The 20,047-nt window shown below is 38.7% G+C and overlaps 1 non-coding gene across 1 annotated transcript; it reads right to left on the bottom strand.

The window, feature by feature from the left end:
* Positions 768-839, bottom strand: TRNAS-GGA. Its single transcript has one exon. It is a non-coding gene; the product is annotated as a tRNA-Ser (tRNA).

Below are 20,047 nucleotides of genomic sequence, written 5' to 3'. Positions count from 1 at the left end.
CTGCATTTGGTTGAAAGGCCTTCCTCAAAGGGATCTTCCTGACCCAGGGATGGAACCCGCATCTCTTAGGTCTCCTGCTTTGGGTTCTTTACCACTAGTGCTACCTGGGAAGCCCCCTCTTGTTGAAATAGGTGTCTTCAAAAGATCAAACAGCAATAGCACAAAATACAAAGCATTCTTATTGTTGTGCATGCATCACATCCTTTATATACACAACTGTCCCTGCAACAAGAACACTGTAATTATTCACAATTAACTGGTGAGAAAATTGAGGCATACAGATGTAAAATAATATTCCCAATGCCACCACTTAGATAGGTGGTGATACCAGGAAAATAACTCAGATAACATGATTCTGACTCAGAATGTATACCTAGCATACACCACAGGCTCTACAAAACAGGAAATTTCACTTCACTATAGGATTTATGCTTTACAAGGAGCTGATCAATATGAAGAAAGGGCAGAAGTGAGAATTATATACAATCTGTGCAATGTGCCTCCTGCTTTTTATTTTGTTTGATTTTCAGTATTTCTATGTAAGAATTGAAATCATCCCAGGGATTTGCAAGAGATTTGTCCATTTGCAATAAGCAGAGGACAGTTTTGTACAAAAATGCAGACGCCTGAATGAAGTGAAGTGAAGTCACTCAGTCGTGTCTGACTCTTTGCGACCCCATGGACTATAGCCTACCAGGCTCCTCCCTCCATGAGATTCTCCAGGCAAGAATACTGGAGTGGGTTGCCATTTCCTTCTCCAGGGGATCTTCCCAACCCAGGGATCGAACCTGGGACTCCAGCATTCCAGGCAGATGCTTTAACCTCTGAGCCACCAGGGAAACCCAGATGCCTAAATAGCTGATATGTAACAGCAGGTGACTTACCTATTCCTGGTTTGGGGTCCTGGCCAAAAGAGCTGAGTTACCATCTTACTAGCCAAGCCATGTTGCTAGTCAGCAGCAGTAACTGAGAGCAATTTCTTGTTTTTTCCTTCCGAAGGTAATGAAAGACAGCCAACCAACCCAGACTGATGTCACGTCCAGTCAAAAGGGCTAACATCAGCAGTACACGTCTTCAGAAAAAGAAAAAAAAAAAAAAAACTAATAAATATATTATACTTGGTTCCTTTTTCCTGTGTTCTCTTCTGGAATGTCACTGTAGCTAATGGATTTTGATATTTGGTCTCCTCCTCCCCCTCTTGTTTCTCCTTTTCCTCCTGTTATTATTATAATTTGTTCTTAATCTAGAACACCACTGTATTAGGTACCAAAAACAAGAGAGAGAGCAAAATCAGAAGCCATGTCTTCTAGAACAAATGCTACCATTTGTATTATTGATAGACTTCCTTAAATTACCTTAGCTTCAGTTTTTTAGTGATAATTAAATGTTCCAATCAGTCCTATTCAGTCTCCATGGATAGCATGAAGAATAATAATAACTATAAAAGACACTGAATCCATATATAGTTCAGTTTTAGTGAAAAATGACACAAGCTGTCACTGTTTTTGTCATCTCAAGTTAATCATTATATGTTAATCATTGACATACCTTATTATGTTTTGTGTGCTAAGTCACTTCACTCATGTCTGACTCTTTGCAACCCTATGGACTGTACCCTGCCATGGTCCTCTGCCCATGAGATTCTTCAGGCAAGAACACTGGAGTGGGTTGCCATTGCCTTCTCCAGGGGATCTTCCTGACTCAGGGATCAAACTTGGATCTCTTGCGTCTTCAGCTTTGGGAGGCGAGTTCTTTACCACTAGCACTAGCTGGAAAGCCCTCCTATGTTTGAATATCCTCAGTGGCTCATCTAGACTAGTCATCATATATATATATATAATCTCCAATTCTCATAATTTAGCTTTTTTTTTAAATTTTAAAATCTTTAATTCTTACATGCGTTCCCAAACATGAACCCCCCTCCCACCTCCCTCCCCACAACATCTCTCTGGGTCATCCCCATGCACCAGCCCCAAGCATGCTGCACCCTACGTCAGACATGGACTGGCGATTCAATTCTTACATGACAGTATACATGTTAGAATTCCCATTCTCCCAAATCATCCCACCCTCTCCCTCTCCCTCTGAGTCCAAAAGTCCGTTATACACATCTGTGTCTTTTTTGCTGTCTTGCATACAGGGTCGTGATTGCCATCTTCCTAAATTCCATATATATGTGTTAGTATACTGTATTGGTGTTTTTTGTTTTTTAAAAATCATCAAACTTCCACAGATTAATTATAGGACACAGCTATCATACTTAACTCTGAACTCATAGCACACATTCATAAAATCCATTTAGCAGTGTGTGATGCATATAATATTCTTTATTGAATTGCTGTACAATTTTGAAAAGTATATACATTTTGAGGGTATTAAATTTTATTTTATTTTTTTTTAGTATCAGCTTCCTTGAAGCAAAGCTATCTTTTCATATCCATAATGGGGTCTTGCACAGGGCTTTGAATATCAGAGCTATCCAAAAATGTGTAGTTATTAACAGTAGCCAAATTACCCAATGTTGACAATTCCATACCCCAGCAAGGCCTGTAGTCAGTTAAAGTTTAGGGCCTTCTTCAGGAGTTTTCAGTAAGGATTCAGCTCCTAACTAGAAATATTCTAAAAGACAAAATAAGATAAGTCATAAATCCTACTGATGTTCAATATGGTTTTCATGATTACATGGAGTTACCTGGACCTTCATAATATCTCCAGAAGATTCTTGCATTGGTAGGCGGGTTCTTTACTACTAATGCTACCTGGGAAGCCCAGAAGACTCCAGCCATGTTAAACTCATTGATGGAGATGACTTAGTCTCAGGACTAAGAAAATGAGGTACACTAATCTTCTGGCACTGAGATTTACCATCAATGGGGGGGGGGGCACTCACCTAACTATGATTTGGTTATGTCTTTCTTTCTCCTTTATTCCCTGCTATTATGGCAGAATAGAACAACAAAGAAATCTGTATTGTCAGCCACAGGAAGTAAAAGTGGAACATAAATATTTTTCATCTGCCAAGTAAGTATTTTTATTCCACGGGCATAGTGTTTTTTGTATTTAAAATGACAGATCCTGTCACAAAGGGTCTTAATATTATATTGAAAAGATATCTGTATTACAGCAGAGGTTAAAAAACTCATTTATTTATAAGACTCTCAGGTCCTGTAGAGGTCTTCTGCCTCTTTCTCCCTGCAGACAGTTAATATCATTGAAAATAAAAAGCTGTTATATTATATGACAAGGCACAATGGTATTAAAAACAAACACAGGCTGGTTGGTGCCAGAAATGTGCTCTGATGCAAGTAAACTGTTGGCTCTAATTGGAAAAAAAAATGTAGGTGCTGTTTTTTGTTTTGTTTATTTCCATTTTTTTTTCCTTCCAGCGACTTTTACATTTTTGCATGCAGAACTAGATTCATTAAAAATTATACAAACAAGTTACACAAAATAAAGTAGGCGCTATTCCATGCGGTTTTCATGTTGAGAAAAAAAATAGAACCACCCAAGGAGTCACTGAAGTATGAGAACGGATCGTAGAACTGGCTGGAGGCATGGCATATCTAACCTAAGTAACACAGCAGCTTGTACCTTTAACAAAGCAAGGGGCCACAACCTGCAAGGGCTGGCTAAAAGAAAAAGGGATGTTCATTCACTCCCCTGCAGCCAACTCGGCCTTTTACTGCCTTCATCCCTGAAGCTTTGGAGCTTTGCTGAAAGCTGGAGAGGACTGAGACTGATGTTCTGCACCTACTCAACACACAGTCAGCGAGTAAAGGAGCATTTTTCACCTCATGTCAGACACCCACTGGGGTTTCTCCAGGATTCCGCAAATCTCATGTCTGAATGCCAGCTCACCCAATGAGGCCAATGGTAGCTGTGCTGCCGAAGTAAAGACCACAGAGAAAACAGGTCTCAGAAGTCTGGTTGGGACTACAACCAACTGCCACAGACTGGGGGATTATTGTAGGAACCACTAGGAAACACATTAGTGAACCTAATGTCTGAAAGAAAACGAACACAGACCAGAGAGCAATTCAGTGAGAAACTTGTTTTCTCATTCTACTTGAGCACGCAAACTGGAGGGAGAAAATAATATGGCCAAGCTGTTATACTAAGGAAAAATTCCATTTAACTTTTCTTCTCTAAACCAAGGTTTATAACAGGTGTGGAAGAAACATCTGGAAGGAGGTGATAATTTCATTTTTTAATTTGTCTTCTCTGCTCTAGGCATTCTTCAACTCAAAGCAGTGTTTTCAGCTTCCTTCATTCTACTTGTTTGTATTTGAAGAAAAACCAAATTAGATCAAGAACTTTATCAGTCAAGGCCACAATCCACCTTGAATCAGTTCATTCTGCTAGGATTTACCTAGTACTGCTATGCTGATGGCATTGCATAATGTTACAGGAAATCCACAGTCCCTACCTAAAAACACCTACTATCAAGGAAAGAGAAGAGACATGTCTTAAAAGCACTGCTAGCGACAGGGATGCAAAACATGACAAATCTTTGTAAAAGGAAGACATATATTAATTTTACATAAGTTACAATTTAGTATTATTTGAAAAAAGAACTCAGCATGTACCTATTCCATTTGAAATGTGGACTTAGTTTATAAATGTATGTTATTGTAAGCACAAGCTTTTTATTCCCTAATTACAAATAGAAATAGTGATTTAAACAAAGTTTGTTCATTTTTAGAGAAATTGAGATAGAGCACAATATTTATAAGTCCAATCATTATAAAATGTATTCTATAAATTATGCTTATGCTTGCTTGTGAAGTTCCTCAGTCATATCCGACTCTTTGCTACCCCATGGACTGTAGCCTATCAGGCTCCTCCGTCCATGGGCTTTTCCAGGCAAGAATGCTGGAGTGCATTACCATTTCCTTCTCCAGGGGATCTTCCCCAACCAGGAATCAAACCCAGGTCTCCCGCATTGCAGGCAGACGCTTTACCTTCTGAACCACCAGGGAAGCCCTAAATTATGCTAATACTGCCCAAAGTGCAAAGTCATCACTCTGCTCTGCCATGTGAGGCTATGAAGAAAAATCAACAATCTGGGACTAGGAAGAGGATCTTCATGAACCTGACCAGGCTGGCACCCTGACCTTGGACTTCCAACCTCCATAACAATAAGAAATAAATTTCCATTGTCTAAAAGCCAAACAAAATGGCAAAGAGAAAAAAAGTTGTAGCAAAAATTAAACATGTTTAATTTTTCAAACATCTGAGATGATGCATCATGGAAGACTAGACTTTCTGCCACTTACAGTTCACCAGGTTACATCATAGGGCTTCCATGGCTACCTACTCCAGTATTCTTGCCTGGAAAATTCCATGGACAGTGAAGCTTGGCAGGCTATTGTCCATGGGGGTCACAGAGTCAGACATAACTGAGCATAACTCACCAGGTCACATCATGGAGGATGGAGAGTCAACTGATAGAGGATATGTGGTTTAGACTGTGATAACCATTTCTAACAGCTTTCCTTCTCTATCCTTCTTGGCCATACGAGAGTTTTCTTGAGCTCATTTGTATACATTTACATACCATTTAGAATCTGAATTCCTGGCAAAGAAAGTAGTTATAAGCAACCATGTGGCATGAAGTAGCACATGAAATGATGGAATAAGCCTTCTCTACTTTTTCTCTCCAATGTCACTAACAAGATACACAATCTTAATAAAATTAGTCCACTTCTTCCTTCATAGTTGAATACTCGAATGGATGTTATTTTTGACATATGTGAGTATGGCTAGACATTGACGTTCAAATATGAACACGTGCCTGAGACCAGTTTCTAATTGGGGGTCTTATGCAAGAATTCTAGGTTCCTATTCAATTCATATGGATTTCTTAAGTAACCAACCATAATGTTTGTGATATGGTAGGTACCACACATTTTGCTGCTTTTAAAATTTCATCTTTCCAGTTTATAATTTTTTTCTATGTGTGAAAACATTCTTGCTCAGCCTACAGAGCAGGGGCTGAGATAGTCTCATTTAATTCTCTGTGGGCTCTATTTTGGGAATGAGCTCAAAACAGATACTTGAGTTATCCCTAGAAGGAGAAAATGATCCGTCTTACAGGGAGAAGGTAGTTCAAAGATGGTATGTATATGATATGAAAATATTAGGATGTGGCTTTATGCATAAAAGGAACTTTCAAAGTGCTACAAGCACTTTTATGGAGTACCTATGATATAGAAGGCATTGCGTTGGGTACTGTGTTGGGAATAGGGAACAAACATGAAGAAAACATGCTTCTTATCAACCAGCTTTTTCTGCTCCTTTGAGAAAGAGCCATCTACTCAGACAAGCTATCACAAAATAACCTTAAATTCAAAGGAAGCTATGATTAGTATCCAAAAACGATAACCGATTATAGCTATAAAAAGAGGAAGATAAACATGCTGAAGGATGTAATTTTATCAAGATGGTCAAACATTATCAGGCAAACCCACTTTCTACAAAGTGGAAGCCAACGTATCTGGTTAAAAGGAGGAGTGTGAATTCAAGCAACAACTGGGATAATTAGCCTAAATGGTGCCAAAAATATGTATGTCTCAAAATGTCCTAAGGTCTGATTCACTTTTATTCGACAATTTGGTGACCTATAAGCAACATCACCCACTCCTGACTTGTCCATAGAAATATTCTGTATTTAGATTAAGCATTTTGTTAAGTTTGTTTCCTAGGGATACATACTTCTGTTTTTAACAGTTTATATGTAAGCTATTCCAGGGACAATATATTTTGATACAGTAGCCTAACAGAATGGTGCTCACTTCTCTCCAGATATTCTTTCAGACCAAATTTACATATATAGAAATGTCTTTAACATTTAAAACAAAGAGTGTTCAATCAAGCTAATGGTGAGAGATCAAAATTCAGATGTTTAGAGAACAGAGCTGGCAATTTCACGGTGTCTCTTGCTTGCTCATTCTCGCTCTTTCTCACTCTTTCTCTAAGTTTCTTTAGAGACCAAATGAGATAAATTGCTATCTGACCCATTGCCTGGGGATAAACGTTAAATGGTTTATCTGGGCAACCCAATCACCTCCAGCCAGAGTGGAGAATTGGCCTAAATAATGAAGGTGTGTGTCATTCATCTCTTTGTCTGGCTCCTGGTAACCTTGACAGGAATGAGTGGAGACATGCTGATTTGTATACACTCAATAATTCAAGGTGTTTGCTTATCTTTCCTTGTCAGATGCTGCTCATCCCAAGTCTATGTTACCACCTAATTAGCCATTTTTTTTAACTTTGCTTTTCCACATAGAGTGTTCCTTTCTTCCCCCATGAATTTAATTTTCAACCAGCCTTGCTTTTATCAAATGTCACACTTATTTCATATGTTAACACATTTTTCAGTTTTTTATTTGTATCTTTGATATACTTTCCCCTTATTTTTGATTCTCCCTCAATGTAATAATCCATTTGATTTTGCTTTCTAAAATAGAAATAAAACACTTGTACTAAAAATATTATTCCTCAACTGTGCTTCTTGAAATCAGATGATGAATATTTTTGTCCCTGAATTCTTTCTCTGGTATGTTTTCATCAATTTTTCTAGCTTTTAGTGCTCTTTATAGAATGCTGTGTTTTTCTGCTATTTGGGATCTGATACTGGTTGTTACTAATATAAATATTAGAGCCACATGTCAGTTTTCTTGGTTCTCTTCTTTCTGAGCCTTCAAGGGATCAGTTCCTCCCTAAATCTAGGTCTTGACATATCTCTGTGATTTGTCTTAACCAGTGAAATATAAGCAGTAGTGGCAGAAATTTATATTTGCTTTTGTGAGACTCTACTGCATAATTCTCTCCACGGCCTCAGTGGTCCTGGGGACAGTGCAAAGCTGAACTATGTCCTCAAGGATAGCTGCCCTGGGGACAGCAGAAATGCACCTCTGTAATTTTACATCTTTAACATTTAAGAAGTTGTTTATTATTTCAGCATAGCCTAGCATAACCTATTTGATACCCTTTATTTTCAGTTATTCAGCAGAAGTATTTAGTCAATGACACTGTATCAGTCCAAACAATGAGTGCCCAATATAAGGGAATTATAAAAGAAACTCCACCATAAATGAGGTGTTAACCTCACCGGGGAGGTGTGCATTGCAGACACAAAAGAAATGGAAAGCAAGCAAGGCAAAAGTGCAACTAAAATGCTTCATTGTGAAGTACGGATTCTAAAAGTGTTATAGAAGCTTCAAGAAGGTAAGAATTCCCAGTAGGATAAAATGGACAAGCAGAGAGTAGAAAATAAATAATTTCAGGATATGGAAAATGAAAGACTAAAAGCAAATAAGACAATAAAGATGATATACAATGAGAAGCGTTTTCAGTGAGATTCAGGAAAGGATGAATTCCAAGCAATGGGCAAGGGTTTCTGCTCTGTCTTCATTCTTCTCCACTTCTTTCAGATGTCTTTTCCCCCAAATAAACTGTGAGTAATTTCAAAGCAAAGATGGGTTTTCTTTACTTCACCATCACTAGTAATAATAGTTCTCTGTGGAAAAAAAAAAAAAAAAAAAAAGGTTCCTTTTACAGGCATACATCAGAGACATTGTGAGTTTAGTTCCAGACCACTGCAATAAAGAAAATACTACAATAAATGGAGTAATACATTAAAAATAATTTTTGCCCAACATAAAAAAGCTATGTTTATACTTTCCTATAGTCTGTGAAGGATGCAATCCCATTATGTCTAAAAAGCAATGTACATACCTTTATTAAAAAATACTTAATTGCCAAAAAAAAAAAATCCATCATCTAATGATGCACTATTGCCACCAACCTCTAATTTGTAAAAGTCACAATATCCATAAAGTAAGTAAAGTGAAGTACAATAACATAAGGTGTGTCTGTATACAGGACTAGACATGGTGTAATGACTGGTTTCTGCAAGTGGTCAGTGGACAAACCTAAGCACCACACACAAACAATTCCATAGAAATGCCTCTGTTTCCTAGGAACTTGTGGCTGACAACCTTTCTTCTGAACCAAACTCTAGTCAAGCTTCTCTGAGCCGTTTTCTCAATTAGGCCTCAACCTTGACCTGTAAAGACTTGAATAAACACTAACATAGTTTCTAATAGTTCAAGGCCACATCCCAAGGATGACTCAAGCTCTTCTGCTTAAAGTGTTGGCCTGAGAAAATTCAAGTCTGCCAAAAGAATTTACTGTTCCTCTTAGCCAACACCTGAAGATAGGGCCCCATTTACAGCCTCTATTGGAGAATAGAAGCCTAACTTGAATTAGACCCAGTTTGAAAATCCAGATGAATTTCCCATAGACCAAAGCCCTTTCCTGCTTTTTGTAATGTTTCACGTCCCTCACTGGCTGGAGCCCAGGTTCAGTCCCTCCCTAGCCCCTCACTGTTTAAACCACCCTGTCTCCTCTGTACAAACTGAAGCTGAACACAGCTCACACTGGACCTTTCTCCCTGTTACAATATTACTGATTAAAATTTGCCCTCACCACTTTAACTTGTATCAGGCTTAATTTACCTTTGACATGATTAAACAGAAAAACATGCATTCAGATGGTGTGCTAAGGATGGAAATTCATGATATCAAGTGTGAAATGTTTTTCTTACCATCCCAACTGAGCCCTACGTATGAGACACAACACCTGCTTGATTTGTATCCTTTCCTCTAAAAATCTAAGACTTTCCTCTACAACCTCATCATCTTTTCGATAACTATTAACAGTATTTAAAGTACAGAAAACAATTACTTAAAATCTATTAAAGTTAAAACTTTGAGGGTCTCAGTTGAAAAGTCCTATTTCTCTTCAAATTATAGAAAATAATTCTAGAATTGTGCTTTCTTTCTCATGTTGTATAGAATAATGGAAATTATAATTGTATATGCTATAGTTTGGACTTGCTGAACTAAATTCAAAATTTAAAAAAATTTAAAAATCAGAAAAATTTATGTATAAACTTCACTATTTGACACTGAAGCTAGTTTATATGTATATGATCTCATTCCTTCCATGTAAAAAATTTTTAAGAATGACATTGGCCCCTTCTCAAATGATATCTTGGTCCCTTCTTCTCATGTCTTGTATGTTTCACATTTATTTAGGGACATTAATATTTTCAGAGAAAATGCACTCATTTTCTCTTTCAGAAACAGCTCCATCACGTAAGGTCTTTTAAAAAATGGTGGAAATGGTATACAGATAGTGCTTTATGACATTTGAGTTATCTTTCTTAAATAAATCTCCACTTAGGGCCACCGTGATTTAATCATATATTCCAGTAAAGTGAAAGCAATTGACCACTGACTATCTCCCTTCTATTTCTCACTTTAATTACTCCCTATCCCAACAAATATGCCTCCTGTGCACATGCTGGAACTCCGATGTCCTAGAAAGAAAATAAACCATGTTTGACCGTGTTTGTCTGTCCAACATTAAAAACTTCAAAATTCCCTGGAAGGCCTGACTTTATTTTGTACATGCTTTTGATCAGTTGGATATGGGCTCACCATTTGATTCGAACCAGTGACCCAAGTCTCAAGTGCTCTATCTATTAGACCTGCATAATCATCCAGCTTAGCTGCACACTGTCCATTTTAATTAAGGGTGTGCTCTACCCATTAGTGAAAGTTTATGAGCCAGAGGCTGAACTTATTTGTGCATGTACCAATCCCACAAATGGAACTTTAGCACCTCCAAAAGAGTAGGAATAATAATAAAAATAACAATAATAATAATGACAGTTGTGTCTCCTTGAATACCAGCCTCCTGCTAAGTGCCCTTTCTCTGTTTGAATTTCTTGCTAATTCAGTGCCATTAAAATAGATTCTCTTAAAGACTCTGTCCTGTCAAACACAAAGAAGAGAGATATATAGAGTGTGGGATTTAATTATCACTGCTCTATATCTCCAAATGTGAGTTTTTCTGAGTAATAATTGCCCAAGTTTGTCTTCAAAAGGCATTTTAATAGTGCTAATACTAGTAAATATTGCTCATTTTGATACTTATGTGCTGTTTTAATGGTTCCCACGGTTTCTAAAAGTCATTTCTTATCGTTTTACTGTAGAAAGAATCTTACTTTAATTATGTCATAATTGTTTGGAAGCCATAGAATCTTAATTAATGCCAATGGCTTCAAGGCACAAACCAAATGTAGAGTTTATATTCATGTTTGTTTCTTCATCTCTCTCTGCCCAGAAGATGCCCCCCATGAGCTCTTTCGAACCACAGACATTCATAGATGTTTTTAAAATATTCTGGTGATGTCATTCTTTTAAGTCAGATTTTTTTTCTTCAACTTTACCTCAGGTTTTAAAGCTTAATGTAGAATCAACATTCTATCTGCACAGAGAAATCTTTATCTCGAGGACGTAGTTGTTCACTATCTCTGGAAAGAGCAGATCCCTCTAACTGCTCATTAGAGAAAATGGGATACATTCCAAATGTTTCCCCTTGGAATTCCAAGACTGCCACAAGCCAACAGTACTCACTTCTCTTAAAGAATCACGCCCAGTTTACAAATCAGAAAACTTGTTCTCTTGGCATTTTCCAACCAATATATGTGCTCATTCTTTTCCTCTACCCAGAATCCCCCTGTGTCCCATTTCAAGATCCCAGAAAGCCTTCTGCTGCATCCCATCTGACTTCAGGTGACTGTGTGTCCCACATTTGGTTTAACAAATTATATGTTAACTTTATTTACATTCACAACATTTTTATCTCTTAAAATCACATCTCAGAGAAGATCATGTTTTCAAAGGCTTTGAGTTTTTCAGTGTGTTTTGCATAAGTTCTTAAGGTGGATATTCCGTAACTATTGATTTAGTGATTGCTTTTGGACTCCCCCGCCTCACTAGGACCTGGCAAATTTTCAAATATTCATCTAGAAAATATATGCTTGTTTGATAATAAAGAACCAGAATAGAAGTTCATTCTCCTTGGAGAAGAAAACTGGAACTGACTTAGAGATTACAGTTCCCTACATTTAATAGAAAGAAGAAATCTGTTCCCAGAAAATTAAATGATGTTTCCCAGGGTGACACAACTAGTTAGTAACAGAGCTATAGCTAGATCACAGGCTTCATGACTCTGAAACTAACATTTTCCTTTGTAATTTTCACAAGTATAACGTCAATCACTTTCATTTAACTATTCCAGGTATACATCTGATTGTCTTAGTCACACCAGCGTTATGCATGCTAGCTGGTAAACAACAAATAGCTATATGGAAACCACAGCTAATCTAACATCTCATTTTCTCTTTAGTTTCAATCTCCTAACAAACTGAGATTCGAATAACAACAATTCATTTATCTAAATTGAGTTGCAAAAGGAGTTGGGTTTTGACTGAAATGGGGAGGGAATGGCCCCCTAAGGAATAATGGAAGGGATTGCAGTAAAGGAGCAGGGGAAAGAGAAACAGGGCAGCATGACTCTGAACTTGGTTCAGTTCATGGCCTGAGGGCTGAGTGCAGCCAATGAAGTTATTGATGTCACATGAAACTGAAAGTGTTAGTGCTCAGTCATGTCCAGCTCTTCGCGACCCCATGAACTGTAGCTCGCCAGGCTTCTCTGTCCATGGAATATTTTCCCGGCAAGAACACTGGAGTGGGTTGCCGTTCCCTTCTCCAGGGGTCTTCCCAACCCAGGGATTGAATGCAGGCCTCCTGCGTTGCAGGTGGATTCTTTACCAGCTGAGCCACTGCTATAACGGTGTCACATGAGGACCAGCAATCCAGTGAGGGTCAAAACGGGAAATGTCGATGAAGTGTGATGGAGAAGCATGATCTCCTCATTCTCTTGAAAAGTAGTCTAGATAAAGAACTGTACAATTTGATGATGTTGAAAGTGGCAAGAGCTAGCCGTGGCCTCCAAGATATAGCATTCTCATTGACAGCAGGAGTAAAGCTCTTCAGTCTTCTTTAGACAAGCAACAAGACTCTGGAGAAATACAATAAGAAAGGCAGAAAGAACACGGCAGTGATCACACAGAGAATGAGCAGACCACTGAAGCACTAAGCAGAACTGTGGATGTAACTCAGCAGACATTTTCAGGGATTTGGAGTTGGGAAAATTTCTGATGTATTCATTCTGGTAATTATTTTCTAAGCATAGATTCAAGACACTTAGAGAATTTGCATTTTTGCCCTAAAATTAATATTTAAAAAGTACGCTAACTCTTTTCTGGAGAACAGAGCTATAGAAGTGGTCAAGTTTTTCTTCTTAAATGGTTCCAATTACCTTTGTTGCTATTATGAAAAAATTAATCATCACCTTAATATGCTTCCTGAGGACTTGTCAGCCTGAGCATTCTGTGAGTGTGCAGGAGTGCTAAAATGTAGGAGATTCCTGAAGTTCTAAAGTAGCTTTTTATCATCATGCCCCAGGCCTCAGCCACTGATTTGTGACCCTGGAACAAGTATTTCCTTAAGATGAATTAAAGGTCTTGTGCATAGAAAGCCTATAATCATAATTGCTATAGTAAATGTTAAGTCACTGACTAGGAACACTCTTGGAAACTGTTGGTACATGGGCTGGCATTTGAAACAAATGGTGTCTGAATCAACTTTAGGGAGCAGGTATTATGAGCACATTTCTGGACTGTTATCTTTCCTCATGTTTACTATCCATTATCTGCCTTTGTTCTGGTTCATGCTAGTTTTTTTATAATCCTTTTTTAAAAATACAAAATCAATACAACTTTAATTACAAAAAGCCCATGATGCCTCTTGAAAAACAGGACAAACGAAAAAAAGGACATTTTGAAAAGGGGCTAGTGATCTAAGAAGCGTGACCTCAGGCCATCCTATTTCTAAGGGGTGATGTTGTTGATCTGTTGGTCCCATTATAATGATTTACACATCCCTATCTGGCCCCTTTTGTTCTCCAGCAGGCTTTGTGTACGGTAAATGGAGAATTGCATACCAACCAGGGGTTTGACATTTACAATGCTTTGTAGCATAAGATAGAGTCACATCTGGGCAAACATTGTCCCTGGTGGTTAGCGGTTCATATCATCTCTGTGTAGTCTGGCTGCCAAATGATGAGCACTCATTAGAAATGTCCCATTTACTCTCAGAGCCAAATAAAAGCACAAACTAATCTAAAATGAACATTTGCAGGGTGTGTATATGTGTGTGTTCAATTGGTGCTGGCTTCTTCCAGGGGCAGAAGGCAGCTTGTTTATCCTTTGAATATTGTTCATATCTATGATTTTGAATCAATGTGAGTATAACAATGTAGAAAACCTAATTCTTGATTGGGTGCCTCAGCCCAAACTGTTGGACATTATACAGAATTGCCAGATGAAACTCTTTTGCTTATGTTTATTGTATAGATGCTACATAAAAAAAACAAAAACAAAAAACTTTGTTTACTACTTGACACAGCCTCAGGATTATAAAGACCCCTGGTGACTTTTTTTTGTTTGTTTTTTCAATAAATAGGCTCTCCCTGAACAACTGGACTTTTTGTTTGGTTGGTTATCTGTTTGTCTGTGTTATATCTACTATAAATTAAGTAATTGATCATGAATCCATCTTTGGGTTCGTTGTTAGGTAAGACACACAACAATCCATCCAAAATGCTGCAGAGAATATCACAGCAAACATAAATGTGCATTAATATCTTCCTTGATTTCATCTTACTTTCTACTAAGATTTCATGTCTTTATTTTCCACTTCTTTATCCATTTATCTTGCATTATTTTGTGAGTCACTTAAAATCCTTTTTGGTACAAGGTAGATACAAATACCGAAAACAAATAAAGTAAAACAAAAGATAATTGGTCTCTGACCTCAAGGAGCCCATAAATTAGTTGTGGGGACTGTATAAATTTAGAGAAAGATAAAGATATAAGGAGGTCTATACTGAGTGCCAATACATTGGAGACACGTAAAGCAATAGTACCTGAGACTATGGGAGATTAATCTGGGTTGTAGGACTCAGGGGAAATTAATAGTTATGATGGAATCTACATACTGGATCTCTAGTCAGTTATAGGATTCTGAGTGGGACAGAAACACCCAGGCATGCATGTACAGGTGACAATATTGAGGAAGGGGGTGTAACTCTAGCAAAACGGACTGGGAAAGCTAGAGTTCCTAAACATGCAAAATTTCTCCTGTCATTCTCATCTTCTTCACTGAGACCCTCTCTGGTCTTATTTTAGGTACAAGTTCAGCACACACATTTTTGTTTTCTCAGTTCACAGCAGATTAGAAGCAATAGGAAAGCTGAGAATATAAAGTGACAGCCTGATAAGAGTGGTGGGGAGGAAGCAAAGGGGAGAGGCAGTACAGCTTCCCAGCCTAGGGCCATCCCTGTGGGGCAAATACACCTCACAGCCCAGCAGCCCTGCAAGCAACATTTTCCGAAGCGTCAATACCTGATTTTGCAAGAACCAGGTTTATATGTTATTTAATCAACTTTGAATAAGAAGATAGGTCATATGTAAAAGTGTTAGTCACTCAGTCATGTCCGACTCTTTGCGACTCCATGGACTGTAGCCCACCAGGATCCTCTCTGTCCCTGAAGTCGCTAGGCGAATATCGGAGTGGGTAGCCATTTTCTTATTCCGAGGATCTTCCGAACCTAGGGATCAAATCCAGGTCTCCCATGTAGCAGGCAGATTCTTTACCATCTGAACCAACAGGGAATACTGAGAACCATATATAACATAACTAACTAGAAAATGGCTGTCGGCAGGACACTTGTATCCTGCAATCCAATTCCACCAGTACTCCTGTGACCATATTCAACCATCACCAATATAATGATGCCATCTTGATGCCATTATTATTCTTATAAAAATGTTTCTAGTGCCACTTCTCCACAGCACATCCCTAAAACCCATGGTTATGTCAGACAGGTTGTTATTTTAGCTTCTGATTCTTTCAATTGTATGATCTGCAGTCCTGGTCTCATCAACTCACCTCATTGCCTCCAGGGCTGGCACATTAATGGTGAATCAAGCCTTCTTTCCTAGGAAAAGTTTGATTCCTTGTCAGCAGTCTCCAGTTGCCAACCCTGAACCTCATTACTACAGATAATCAAAGACTTAACTATTAACCTTGGAATTTAGCAACTTGGTCATCTGCAACTTTGACGAGAATAGTTTTGGATGTGTTGGGTGACTATCTACTCAGAATAGCATAAAAACACATGCATAAAGGACATACAAATTGTAATATAGACAACGCTTTCAGAAATTTTGCTTCGAAGAGGAGGATGAGAAATAGGACAATAACTAGGGTTGTAAATGGATACACCAGATCATTTTGTTGTTGTTCCTATTTGCTTTTTAAGATGATAACATATCATGTGTCTTGGGATGGATGGAAATGACCTCAAAGCAAGGAGAACATTGGTGATACGGTAATGAAATCTTCAAATTAGTGAAAGAGATCCATTGCCAAAGAGGAAGGCAAAATATGAAGTCACAGGAATGTAAGGGCATATAGCTGGGGTAGAAATCTATGTCTCTGGGGGCTGTCCTATAAAATCTCGCCTCTCATCTTCCCAGAGGTCCTCGCCTATGAGAGAAGCACCAGAGCAGTCCCTTAACAGGGACTGGGGGTGATAACTGGACTGTCCACATTTTAGAATTCCAGTTGGCACGACTTATCAGATTAATTTTATTGGTACCAAACTCTATTTTCAAAGTCTATTTCAGAGGAAGGGGGAAAAAAAGAAAAAGTTTTAAGAAATAGAGCAAGCAGGAATGAGAAAGCAGAAGAGATTAATGAGCTCGTTTTCTTCCTTTTTGTAAATACAGTTTGAAATCTTACCCAAAACAACCCAGACTGGAAATAAACTGGAGCCCTGAAAACTCACAGGGGCAATTCGGTTGTCAGAGGACAGTCCCCCGGTATTACAGATGAGGCCGCAGCACTAGAGCCCTGAAGGAAGGGGTGGAGGGAGGAGAAAGGGGACAGGAGGAGGGGAGAGGGCTAGGAGGAGGGAGAGGATCAGATAGGGAAGACAGTGCAGGAAGAGAAGATTAACACTGAGGAAGGGAGAGAGAGAGAAAGAGTCAATAGCCAAGAGGGATAAGGAGATTTTCAGCTGTTATTCTTTCTTTTTCACACAAATGCCAATCATAGCAGCAGTGGGCTGTTAGATTAAAATGCAGCAGCAGCCCTGCCTCAAAGAGTAGTGTGATGTTTTGGTCTGGTGTCTCGCTCCCCAGATATAATCACCACACCAAATAAAGACAAATGAATAATGTTAGTATTTTTTAATGGAGAGTCCCTTTGAGTCTGGCTCAGAGACAATGGCCTGTGGTTGCATCTGATTATAACTCATCTCCATGGGGGCAGAGAGAGCTGTGGTAAATGTCTGAGAAATTATGAGCTTCTTTAGCAAGATGAACTCTGTGATTATAATGACACTTGGCATTTGCACATTTTGTAGTCTTTCTCATCTGAATATCATGGAGTTCTTTTTATATTATAACCAGATTCAAATGCGTCCCTTAAGGGTCCATACGAGCAAAATGGTGCTTTCTTTCTTCTCTCCTTCCTTCTTTCTTTCATTTTCCCTTTTTTTTTTTTTTTTTTTTTTGGAGTGAGGAGGAGGCAGTTGTTTATAATATTGTCATTTGGGTAGGCAGTATCAGAATTTGAGAAAATATTTGAAATAAGAGCTTATAAAGCAGGTCAAAAGATCAGAGTATGGTGGCTATGTATTGGCTCTTTAGGAAGCAGAGACTCCTGTTTGGAAGTCAGCCTAAATGTAAATGCAAAGCCCAAAGTTTTTCCCTGAAGGCAGAGCCATCCTTGCTTCCCAGAAGTTTCCAACATGGCCTGATTTCAGAAACAAGGAAAGTCTCCATAACCTGAAACACCATCTCACTGGCTACTGGAGTCTGACTTTCTGCTTCAAGATCAACCTCTGGATGACCTTACTCCTGTGCCTTAGCAATGTAAACTGTTAATATCATCATCACTAATGACAGCATGACACAGTCTACAGAATTTGCTTCAGTCACATTATAGGAAATTAAGATAGGGAACACTGAGAAGATTTCAAAAGTTTGTATGCCTTTGTGTGTATGTGTGTGTGAGTTGATGGGGAGAGGGATTCCCAAAACATGGTTGGGATAGTGGGATTCAAAAGAACTATGAGGGCTCTGGTCCTGAGAGGAAAAAGTGAGGCAAACAGCAAGTAGAAAGATGTTTAAACTGGCTTGGATAACCTAGGAAGCCAAGTGGCTTCCATATCAACACTAACTTGGTTGTGTATTTCTATATGCTTTTTACCAAGAAGAAAACATAGTAAGAAAAAAAAAAAAAATACTGTGTGACTAAAGCACAGTTAGAAATTTCACAGTCTTCATATATCCAGATCCTGATTTTACTTACTCTCAACTATTGACTGACATTTTCACTGACTGGGTTCCAGAATCCTTCCAGCCCTGGTACCCACCCCAGTGTGGACCTGCAACACAGGACACCAGCTAAATTTTCATTTTAAGTAAAGATATACATATATATCATGCAATATTGGTGCATATTATTTTTTGTTATTTATCTGACATCCAAACTTAACTGATGGCCTATATTTTTATTTGCTAAATCTGCCAATCCTACCAGAATCACATCCCAGTAGGATAAAACAGATCACAGCAATGATTGTTTACAGGTTAAACATTCACCTCTGGGCTGCTCCTTGAGTTGTACAAGCTGATGGTCTCTGATCTTACTCTGATCATCAGAGCTGCCTCCTGCCTGATTCTCTCAGGGCTGCTTGCCCTACTGGTATCTTAGCCTCCTAAGCAGGGAATCATCCATCTCCTCATCCTGGACTCATTGGACTGTCCCTGTCGTGTTGCCAACTAAATGAAGCAAAGAATACACAGGACTAGGGGTTTCAAATAGTCTTATTTTGTTTCATCAGATATTTGCAAACAATTAATCTCCTTAACTCACAAGTTTGCTAGAACGACAAAGCACTGCAAATTTTAAAGAGACATAAGCTCCCATAACTGTTAACTCTGATGTAAAACAAATAGTGGCAAATTGTTTAACGGAATAGGAAGTTGAAAGAAAACATTGATATGGGTTTACTCACTGTAAAGTTTTATTCCCCCAGGGCCTAAAACGCTCTAAGCTGTCTCTCCTTCCTGGTCCTCTTGCCTTCATCTCCCCTTAAGAATGACCCGGTTTACTTTGTCACCGGGTAAAGCTCAGTTTTGGCAATCAGCAAATCTTTGCTATTCAAAATTGCTGGAGCAGCTGCATTTCAGTACCCTGCTCAGCGAGCAGGTTCCTGGTCAAGTTCAAAAAAGGAGCCATACCTTCATTTGTGGGATGCTGTGTTGAAGTCAGACTTCAGAGACATGGCTTTGTGCAGCCTCCCAGGAGTGAGCGAGGCTTGAATCACGGTGACCTCTGCGCCCTTCGAACATCACAGAAAACACCATCACGGTGCCCACTAATTGGTCACCTTGATGTCAGTCACAGCACAGAGATCAAGGACAGAGCCGGTCCTGGAAAGTGAACTACACATGCTCTCCGAGGTGGTCTCTACAGGTCAGGCTAGCGTCCTGCTGCGAGCACAGTGCGAGGGAACCTTACCCCGGGACTACTTGAAACATGGCTGCGCTGTACACGAACAAAGGACAGGTGGCCTCGCCGGTGACCCTTTCCTCGCCACCTACAAAGTCCAAATTGTCAGCCTTTCACACCTATTATGCTTCCATTATCTGTGGAAAATACTAAGTGCCATGGCTAGGATCTAGCATGCACAAAGCAGGCTCTTGAAATTAGTTTCTGCTTATTGGCTTTAAAAATTATTAAGATTATTTTATTGTGAAGGTAGCAAATTCATCAAGGATTGCTGGGGCGTTACATGCAGGGTGCATTAGAGAACCTCTCTGTAATAATAATCAAAATTTTTTTAGAATACAAATGCAGTGTGCTTTTGTGAAGAACTTACACAGAGGTAGGAAGAATGGGAAGAAACATAGGGAATACATTGACTACATTGTTCTATTATTTCCCTTGGGTTGAATACATTTGTGAGTTACCATTCTAACTCCTTCAAA

This window comes from Capra hircus, chromosome 24 (genome assembly GCF_001704415.2).
Source record: "Capra hircus breed San Clemente chromosome 24, ASM170441v1, whole genome shotgun sequence".
NCBI lineage: Eukaryota > Metazoa > Chordata > Mammalia > Artiodactyla > Bovidae > Capra > Capra hircus.
Note: the sequence above shows the minus strand (reverse complement) of the source record. Positions and strands in the feature narration are given on the sequence as shown.